The sequence below is a fragment of the Ostrea edulis genome, chromosome 4, assembly GCF_947568905.1.
Source record: "Ostrea edulis chromosome 4, xbOstEdul1.1, whole genome shotgun sequence".
Taxonomy (NCBI): Eukaryota; Metazoa; Mollusca; class Bivalvia; order Ostreida; family Ostreidae; genus Ostrea; species Ostrea edulis.
Window position 1 is genome coordinate 33,916,798 of NC_079167.1, and position 11,306 is coordinate 33,928,103.

At 37.4% G+C, this 11,306-nt stretch overlaps 1 long non-coding RNA gene across 1 annotated transcript; it reads left to right on the forward strand.

Annotated features, from left to right (window-relative positions):
- The first annotated feature begins 686 nt into the window (after nt 1-686).
- Nucleotides 687-6,586, forward strand: LOC125679275 (uncharacterized). The gene is made up of 3 exons (XR_008802342.1): nt 687-1,094; nt 3,927-4,026; nt 5,185-6,586. It is a non-coding gene; the product is annotated as an uncharacterized LOC125679275 (long non-coding RNA).
- The last annotated feature ends 4,720 nt before the right edge of the window (nt 6,587-11,306 follow it).

The following is an 11,306-nucleotide window of genomic DNA, read 5'->3' on the forward strand; positions in this document are numbered from 1 at the left end:
TAAGTCGCTCCTGGATGTTTTTCCCTGGTTTTGGGGGAAGGTCACAGTTTTAGTGTGAGAGCCAGGGGTGACCCTGGTCCACATGGGGGGTGGATTTTATGGGGGGTTTCCCTTTACCACCGGGCAGGGGTGCATGGCCCAGGACAGGCTGTCCTGGTTTGCACTGGGGACTAATTCGGGGGGTTTCTCCGTCAGAAGTTTAGGGGGTGTGGGTCACAGGGTATCCCTGTTCCACACCGGGTAGGGACCTTAGAGGTCTCAGTTAAATTCTTCCGGGAGTATGCCCGGGTCCTCTCTTTGCCGGAGTTTTCCGGCGTCCTCGGATAAGTCTCTCCGAGGGGGCGTGGCGCGCCCACCTTGATTACTGGTTAGACCCATTTCTCCGTCCTTCAGAGAAAACGGGGGGGAGTGTAGTATCTGGGGAGTCGTCCCCAGTACGACCTGTTTGGCAGACAGCTTCCGGAACCCGGATGACAGTTCCCGCCAAGAGGTATCTTTATACGAAAGCTTGAAGAAGACAGACGTATATATACGAAGAGCGATACATAGATATAGAAAGGCACTTTCAGCGTAATGCATAGGTAAGTCTGTGGGTAACTCACGGGATTACTGGGTCACTAACACCCCAATTACTTTATCTCCCTTTGCTAACTCTTTAGTGTTAAAGATACGATTGTTTGGGGAAACATGACAACATGTCATACGAGTTGGCGGTTTGAAGACAGACGATGCCGTTTTGTAACATTCTTTATGGACAAATACTCCATGTGAAGAAGTTTCAAAGACAATTTATGTGAATGACTATAAGAAATCGGTAGCTAGATATTTATGCTCCTTAAACAAATCACATTGCGGGAAATCCATGACACAAGGCCCGCCTGCGCCTGTGTCTATTTTCACAATCACACGTTGGAACGGTTATTTCATATCATCAGAGTGCTTTGGAGTGGATGAGGAATACTACATGTGTTTTCCCAGATCACTCGGTCAGTTGTATTGGATATACGAACCGGATATGGGCACATATCATTAACATTTGGGATGAGCAACATGCTTGTGGAAAAATGCTATGGCCAGTATGGGTGGCGGTGCAGGTAAGTTTGTGTGAATAAATCATAAATATGTATTGGTTACTTAAGCTAATTTCACCATACTTTATTTTAATAATTATTTTGCTTTGTACCATAAATAAGCTGTCGACTAATGAATAAATAGTATCAGTTGGGGGGGGGGGGTGAAAACTATGTAAAAATATTATACTTTAAAATGTAGGTCATTTTAGAAACACTTCTGTTTTCCCTCTGCCAACCAGTGGTTGAAAGTAACTTTTTCTTCCACAGGCTAAAATCAAAACACATCAGCTAAAATGAAACTAATGAATCATTGCTCTTTTTTCATGTTATTTCAATGAATGATTCAACAACCCCACCCCCACCCCATGATTACTGAACCTGGTGGGTCAACAGTTACACATTGTTTAGACAAGTCAATGACATATGCCATATGGTGATATGTTGGGGTATCTTGATCCTCATAACTCTTAATCTAACACATGTACCGCAGGTTCAAATTTCATAACACATCAGGGTTGTTACTAGGGCTTTTAAAGATAAGACCCAGACTCATGGTTTATGAGCAGCCTCAATCCCATGAAAATTCACAAGTCCCATGAATTTTCATGAGTCTTTTTGTATCTGATTTTTGAGAAAAGTACAAATGTTGATTCCACATAGTTGTTAATCATGATGTCATCACAGTGGAAATTCAAAATTAATGATTTTTGATTTTCTTAGCCATGGAATAATAATTAAAATAGGAAACACTATTTGTGACACCTGATTCTATATCAAAATCATTTTAATTTTCTTATAACCAGTATAGGTGCATTTTTTAAAATCCAATCACAACCCACATAGTTGAAAATACATATTAAAAGTGCTCTTCATTAGCTAATTTTTATCACATCAAATATGAAGACCTTAAGAATCTATTTTAGTTAATTTTGCATAAGATGAACAATTTCAAACATAATTTTTAATCAAATGAATATTTCTTATCAGCAAAAATGTATCGGATGTAATGATTTAGCACGGGTCTTTTAACCAAAAGTCTGTATAGCCTACCTGATCACCATTTTTCTGTGATCATAATGTCTGTTATACTTGTTGTCTACAGAATTTGGTAACTTGATTGAAAATTGAATTATTGACACCTCTGCAGGTATCGAGATCATTGCTATCACCACAAATTGATAGTTGGTAGTTCAGCTTCATTGAATGAAATATATTTACTTAAATTTCAATATACAAGGAATCTATTCACTGAAATTCCAAGAAGATTCCATGACTTGCTTGCCATACAACAAACAACAGCATATGGACGTGATTCCTAGAATTAGAACTTGAATGGGTCAGACTTGAATGCATGCAAAGTCATGTAGCAATATTAAACTAAAGGTATACATCATGATATCTGCTTTGCATGTATGAAAATGAAAAACCGTTGTCATTGTAAATATACACATGTATATATTTACATGTAATATATGTATTGTTCAGGTTGTTATATTGTCCTGTTTATGTGAGTTGGAATATTAATTAAGTTTGCACCCGTCAGTCACACCAATTGCTTGGTTGACAACAAACTTGGTATACTGATAAACCACAGAGCATATTATCCTATTTACCTCACCTGAGTTGAACATTTTAGTGAGCTTTTGTCTGTCTGTCCATCTGTTTGTAGATTTTTCAAAATTTAATCTTTTCTACAACCACTGAGCCATTGTCAGTCAATCTAGCAAAAATCATCCTTGAGAAAAGGGGATTCAAGCTTGTTCAAATTAAATGAAGGGTCATGCTCCCTTCAAAGGGGAGATAATCAAGAAATATGGCATATTTACATGACTAAGTAACATGTTATCTATGTCTCTGATCTCATATCTGATTTTATATCACATAGATGAAATTTAAAATGTTTACCTAAAGACCTTTCTTAACATAGTGTAGATTCAATCACCATAGGGGCTCTAAGTATACTGGAAATTTTTTAAATAAATCTTCATAAAAGACAGGTATTACTAGTAGTCAGGTTAAACTCACAGATATTGCAAAATTTAAGTTTGTTCAAATTGTGGTCCTAGAAAGTAGGGTATGGCACAATAATTGACCTATTAAGTTTTATTTGGGTATATGTATGGAAGATCTTTAAAAATATTCATCTCAATAACAGATGACCATGATTAGACTAGCCATATCAATATGCATGCATGAACAGGTTTTCAAATTTCTGTGTGTTCAATTCTGGGCCCTAGGGGTAGGTGTGAAACACAATTGGAGATTTATATTAGACTATTCAGAAAATTGATTGAAACAAATGTTTAAGACAGTGTAAGTGTCACAGAGCCACACTAAATCCTATCATAATACCAACATTCCTAAGTTCATTTGAAGTTTTTTCCCTCAGTAAAATGAACCCTTGGTTTATGGTTACTCAATGAATCATAATTTACATTTATAGGACATATATGCTTGAAAGAAGATCTTTTAAAAAGATGTTTTTTCAATAACAGCAAGATCATGTTAGTCATATTGGTTTTGAGGCATCCCCATATGTGAATTCAAGTAGGCTATATCGCAACTTTTTGGGCTAGATTTGGGTCGCAATATAGGGTTAAAAATTTTCATGGGAATAAAGATTGGAAACAAATCTTTTAAAAATCACTACAGCAGGGTCAACATGACTCAGGTGAGCAATGCAACCCATGAGCCTCTTGATGGTATTTGAGGCCACAAAATCAAGACAAAGGTCAAATCAATAATGATATTAGAAATATTGTTCAATGTCTTTAGACCCCTTTGTTTGACAACAAATGATGAGTTGTAATTAATTTCGAAATATGTTATATATTTTCTTCTTCTTCAAAATAGGTGTTGTACTTCAGGAAAAGGGGAAGCGTATTTGTTGGAAGATGGATAAAGAAAAATTGGAGCATGCACTAGACTTCTTTAAATCCTGCTTTTTTATCAGGTACACAATAAATTATCAACAATGCCAAATTATGTCTTCATCCAATGGATATGATTAACATTCATTTAAATAACTCGCACTGCACTCTGAAAAAATACATCCCATGATTACCCAATGTAAAATGAATTTTTAATAGCAACTGACATACATTTATGGAAAATATCTGTTTCAATGAATAGGCATTTTTAACATTGTGCAATTTTTAGCTCACCTGAGCTGAAAGCTCAAGTGAGCTTTTCTGATCACATTTGTCCGTCGTCTGTCTGTCTGTTAAACTTTTCATATTTTCGACTTCTTCTCCAGAACCACTGGGCCAATTTCAACCAAACGTGGCCAAAAGCATCCTTGGGTGAAGGGCTTTCAAGTTTGTTCAAAGGAAGGGCCATGTCCCTTTTAAAGGGGAGATAATCACAAAAATGTAAAAATAGGGTGGGGTCATTTAAAAATCTTCTTCTCAAGAACCACTGGGCCAGAAGAGCTGAAATTTACCTGAAAACTTCCTGACATATTTCAGATTCAAGTTTATACAAATCATGGCCCCTGGTGGTAGGATGGGGCCACAAGGGGGGATCAAAGTTTTACATACAAATATATAGGGAAAAACTTTAAAAATCTTCTTCTCAAGAACCACTAAGCTGGAAAAGCTGAGATTTACATGAAAGCTTCCTGACATAATGTAGATTCAAGTTTATTCAAATCATGGGCCCCGGGGGTTGGATGGGGCCACAAGGGGAATCAAAGTTTTACATACAGATATATAGTTAAAATCTTTTTCTAAATAACCACTGAATCAGAAAAGCTGATATATACAAGAAAACTTTCTGACATAGTGTAGATTCAAGTTTGTTCAAATCATGGCCCACCGGGGGGGGGGGGGGGGGGGGGGGGTTTACATACAAATATAGGAAAAATCTTTACAAATCTTCTTCTCAAGAACCATTGGGCCAAAGAAGTTGACATTCACATGAAAGCTTTCTGACATAGTGTAGATTCAAGTTTGCAAAGGGTAGTTTGGGCCATAATAGGGACTAAAGTTTTACATGCAAATATATATGGAAAGTCTTCAGATATGGGCCAAGGTGACTCAGGTGAGCGATGTGGCCCATGGGCCTCTTGTTTTTAAAAACAATGTCTCTGAACCAACAAAACTATTTTCAGGTAACATCATTGAGTACAAAAGAAATGTACCTTCACAGCAGACAACTTATAACCTTTCGACACAAAAATTGGGACTGCCTGCCATTCAACCATTGTACATATATGAATTTACCAGTCCTGTTGTGAAGAAACTTATTTCATCATCTTTCAAGGGCCATGTTATTTAGGATTTTAACTACTTGTCCTGCATCACAAGCTTAAAAAGACTTCACAATCTGGCTGCAGATGGAACTGCATGGTTTGAAATCCTCATAGGAATTCTGAGAAGCATGGAGGCCTATTAACCAGATAATGAGATTGTTATGAGATTGATCACTGTTCGTTATCTTCACCTTGGATAATGACAAGATTTCATAGCTTGAGGAGTACCAGGAAAATTTACTTGCAGCAAAATTGTACATAAAGAGAGACTCACTCAAGCATGAATGTAGAATAATTATAAAGATACAGTAGAGAGAGAGAAAGAGAGAGAGAGAGAGAATTATATGGTGATATAATTAAACTCATTGTCTTCAATGGGTATGTCATGTCAGTAGAGAATCATGATTCATATGGTGATATTTTTCAATTATATACTCGTTTCAGTGCAATAGCATTGTACAAATAAATATTTTAAGTGTTGTTAGGGAAAGTGGTTGCTATGGTGATATGTGTAAACATATTGTCTTCCATGGGTCCGACATGTCAGTAAATAATTACATGTTGATATATTTGTATTATATTCTCATTTGAAGGCAATTGGAATTGTACAGTTTGAAATGTTTGCTTGTTTCTAGGGAAAATTGGTTGCTATGGTGATATAGTTAAACCCGATGTCTTAATTGGATTCAACATATCAGTAGAAAATCATATATTGGTATATTTGCATTAGGTTCTCATTCCAGTGCAATTTAATCATACAACTTTAAATTTTATGTGCGTTGCTAAGGAAAATCAGTTGCTATGGTGATATGGTTGAAGTCTGATTTCTCTAATTGGTCTGAAATGTCAATAAATTAAAGTGAACCCAGATGATTTGTATTTATTTTCAGTTAATGGAATCATTTTAATGCATATATTGCAGATATTCTTGTTTTATCGTGTTGGAAATGGGCCTGAAAGAGTTGCCTAGCAACCGTTACTATGTGCATTTCCGACTCTTTTGATTTTTATTTTGAGTACACTTAGTATTGATTGTTTAGAAAATATGTATCAAAATTTGGCACTTTTCGGATAACTAAAGTAATATGTATTTAAAATACCTTAAAATTGTCGAATTTACAGAAAATTGATAAATATTAAAACAATGCCTATTCCTAAGTCCTCTACAGATACCATATAATAGTATTTCATTAGTATTGTACATTTTTATATTGAAGTAACCTTTACCTCGCCTAAATAAATTATCATTATGTTTGAAAAATTATTATTTTCATTTTTATACAAATTTTAAGAAGTATGTATTTCTGCACTTTACAAAACCCAATACAGTGGTTGCTATGGAAACACAAATGCTTTAATTTCCATAGCAACCATTGATGCACAATTTTTTTACTCTGCATGTCTTCATATATCATTATTATGAAGAGTTATGGAAAGTTTCATGAAAATCCAAGATTATCAGTATGCCACCTTCTGCATGATTCTTACGTGGACTGCTACTTAAGATCTGAAATAGTGAAGTTGGGAAGAAGTTAATGGGTTTTTTTAAATTTAAAATTTCGAATTTAAATAAACGAGAAAATTAAATTACTTTTATTCGTACAGTGCATCTACTTTACTTTTCAGATATTTTAATTGTATATCTTTTAGTCGATTTTTTTTTTTACGAAAAACCCTAATGATATTGACCATCGTTAAAGTCTTTTGGGAAGCATACTGTACTTACTTTATGCAATTTAAAGTTTTCAGCGTGTAAACCCAACTTCAACATCTCCAAAAAAAAAAAATTCCTTTATTTTATGAATATCGTAATATTAACGAGCGCATATCTATTTCATTAAACTATAACAATTTAACAGCAAATATTTCTTTCTTTTTTGCAACTTTTTTCATAACATTCAACTCTTTATAGCAATAATAACAAATTTCATTGATTATTATCTTCAATTGCAAGAGTTTGCGTCATTCTATATTTATTCAAAAGCTTCTACATGAGAAGAAAAAAGATTCCGGTCGATGAAATCCGGAAACAGGAGGGGGGATTCTATACCAGAGCGGTTTTTCCGCCCACGGGGAAATTGTATACTGACTTTGTACATAGGGGGAAATTATATGCTGGAGCGCTTTTCCCCCCAAGGGAGTGGGAAGATTTATCCCGGGCCCGTTTTTCCGGGGGGAAAGTCAAGGCGGGGAAAAGTCTAAGCTACAACACCGGCATGATCACGGAGCGTACGGAAGATCACGGTTTCTGCCGATCCATTCACGTTTGTGTCACGGAGATACACGGATTATCACGGTCTTTCTTCCCTGCGTTTATCGTGTCTGTCCGTGTAGTTACCGGCAACAATCTGTGTACAGACCGTAGACGTCCGTGTTCTTCAGCAGAAAAGTTTCGTACACGGATGACCCCGGACTTTACACGGTTACTTCGGTGGCTACACGGACTTCTCGGTTGATACACAGATCTCTCGGTTGATACACGGTGGTACATGCTACCTACACGGATCGATACGGAGGATTTTCTTCCGGGACGATCCGGGGTAAAAATTAAACATGTTTTATGTTTTTCATGGTTTGGCTTGGCCAAGCCGGATTGTCCCGGACGCCGCCGAATGGATACACGGTTTGTACACTGTGATGGCGGATTGTCTCAGACCATCACGGATCAACAATCCGGGATGATCCGGCGTCTCATCCGTGAATGTGTGAAAGGGGCTTTACGGCTTTTGAGCATGGAGGGATCTTTATCGTGCCACACCTGCTGTGACACGGGGCCTCAGTTTTTGCGGTGTCATCCGAAGGACCGACCCATTTAGTCGGCTCTCAGGGCCGTAAATTACATGGAGGCGGAGGAGGCAGCTGCCTCCTCCAACTTTTGAGCCAAAAAAAATTAAAATTTAAAGTTCATTAGAATTTATGTTGTTTCCAATAACTAAGAACATGATACCTCCCTTAAAAAGCATTCCAAATCTTTCTTTTAGAATGAGTTAGTCAAGTAACATCTTAGAAGGCCCTAGAATCAAGGATTTTGCACGAAACGTGTTCAGTGTGCACAAAATGTGCTCAGCGTCTGGGGGCCTGGGCGGCACCCAGACCCCCGCCTAATTTCCTGCCTCCTCCAAATTGAAGGTTAATTTACGGCCCTGGCTCTTACGACAAACAAGGAGTACTGAGGACCTATTCTGGTCCGTTAGCTTTATATGTAAATTAAGGTATTTTCACATGCAAAATAACATATATCGGAAGACTGGCCCCACCCCTCTCTTTGGGTGGAAATAAAGAATACATGTGGTAAGAAGGTAACCTTTAATTAACTAATAAATTGAAGGACAAACGGAGTCTATCCCCCCCCCCCCCATCTCTCTCTGATTTAGGAATATGAAGTTTGAGTAATTTTGCTTGTCAAAGAAGACAATTTCTCCTCCGACTGTCCCTAAACTTTGAAAACAATGCTACGTGTCTGTGTACGATTCTAAACTTTTTCAAAAATAATAACTCGGCAGTACAAAGTTAATTGTTTTTAAAATTTAAATATGGAGGTCTCCAAATAATAAGTAGTGGCCGCCACATGATTTAAGTGGCGGTCACCAGATTTTGGTGGCAATCGCCAGTTACTTTATATGATAAATGGCGACCGTCAATTCAATTAAGTGGCGACCGCCAGTTGGATAAATATTATTTCAATACTCTAGCACCTACTGGCTTCCGTAGTTTTAAGCTCATTCGTTATCTTTTGTTTTGTACTTTATGCTTTGTACTGAGCTTTTATAAATTGTTCTGATGTAAGAGTTCAAATTTCATTATGTAAACCAGCTGCACAGTACGCATTGTCCAGACATTCTATGTTTAATTTTCAGTTATGTTTAAAAACAAACTTTTCAAGAAGAAACCCAAGCCAAAAGAGCAGAGAGATAAAGGTACGTAACTATAGAGTGTCTGATTTTTTCTGGGTGGTGTCATTTGAATCTAAGTACATAAAGAACATACTTTAATCGATATAGTGTTTGATTGTTTATTATTACCAAAGGACCACAATGATACAGTTCATGATTTTATCGGGTATACATAAAATATTTTGTACAATGATTAGTCCAAAATATCTGACGTTTTCCTGGCTTTTTTATGATTATGATATTTACTGTGCCAAATAAATGTCAGAACCAGCGCCATTACTTAAACTGGAAATTCGCCGCCTCCAACTGGAGGCGGCATTCTCGGGCCGATTTTAAATACTTGGGAGTCGAATTCAATGTTAAACTCATTTTCATCAATAAAACAATACTTCTTTTACTTACTAATATCGATTAAATTTTGAAAATATCACTCCAGAATTCGATAACCGAAGCACACAATTTGTAGTCAACCGAATTTTTGCTGTCATTTGAGCGAACGAGTCACGTGACTCAAAACAAAACTCGACAGTTTGTTAAAATGTTTTCATGAGGCTAATTATGTGATGAAAGAACCCATAAAAGCCAGGAAAACGTCAGGTATTTCGGACTGTACAATGATATGTTCAACATAATCATAAAACAGGACACAATAAATAAGACTATGCGTTGTAACATTATTACAATTTCCTATTTTATGAAAGCGTCAATAATAAGCATAATATATTATGTATAATAGTAGTGGTCCTAATAATATATTAATTGAATTTCTGCTCTTAATTTTGAACACCTATAAAAATATTTTCCTACGTGTAGACCTGTAGACAGGGATTTCCAACGGAGTGGCGCTTGCTGTATTACGGACTAGATTCTAGAAAACGAAACTGTCCAATGCAGGTCTTTTGACAATTACAGAGACATGGATCTCTTTAATCATATATATTAATTTTGTTTCCTGATGTTAGGTAGGGAGGTCACGACCCCCCCCCCTCCCTAGAAATTATGTATGATATGCCATCCTCTTGGGGGGAAAGTACGCAGGAATGAATGGGTATGAATCTTGAGAGATCGGATGGAAAGAGCACATGCTTTGGTCAGACGCCAGGCAGAGTGCGCAATATTCAGACAGAAACATTATCACGATATGAAAATGTCATGAGAAATTCAAGGAAGGGGAAAATGTATACGTGTACTTTCCTCAACGAAAGTTGGATGCTCGCCAAAGTTCACGTATTACTGGCGAGTACTGTTGAGAAAGATAGTGGCAAAGGTGTCAGAGGTATATGTATAAAGTAAACTGCCGTCGGAACGGGACAGAGCAGGTTGTACATTGTGACCGCATGGAAACCTGTAACTCTCAAGTTCTGAAAGGTGAGGAAGAAACTCAGCATACTGTAGACAATGCGGAACCTATCTGATTATTAAAATCAGATCCTCGATCCGCTCCTCTTTCTTCATCTTGTCGCTACACGAGGTAGTGACAAGAAGAAAAAGGATGAAGAAAGAGGAGCGGATCGAGGATCTGATTTTAATCAGATTGTGCGGAACAACCACATGACCAGTTTGAGCCTGAGGTGAAGGTCAGTCACAGATAGAGGCCATTGATGGGTTAGCTGGTAATCACAAGCCAAAGCGAGACAGATGTGTCCCAGTTTGGATGAGGGTTTACATTTTCGAGTAGAACAGTACACACTAGTCCTGTATGGGTTCTCTTAAGTATGAACAAGATGTATTGTGCTTGATATATGCAATGTTCTTTCAATCACCAGGAAGGTACGAAAAATCCATCACTCATCTTGCACATTCTTCACTGTTTGCTTACTCACCTATTTTAAATAAATATTGTCACGTATATTTCATAATGTTCGGAATGTATCATTCCCGTGAGGATCCGGCTTAGAATAGGTCCTCAGTACCCCCTTGCTTGTCGTAAGAGGCGACTAAATGGGGCGGTCCTTCGGATGAGACCGCAAACACCGAGGTCCCGTGTCACAGCAGGTGTGGCACGATAAAGATCCCTCTCTGCTCAAAGGCCGTAAGCTCCGAGCATAGGCCTAAATTTTGCAGCCCTTCTCCGGCAATGGTGACGTC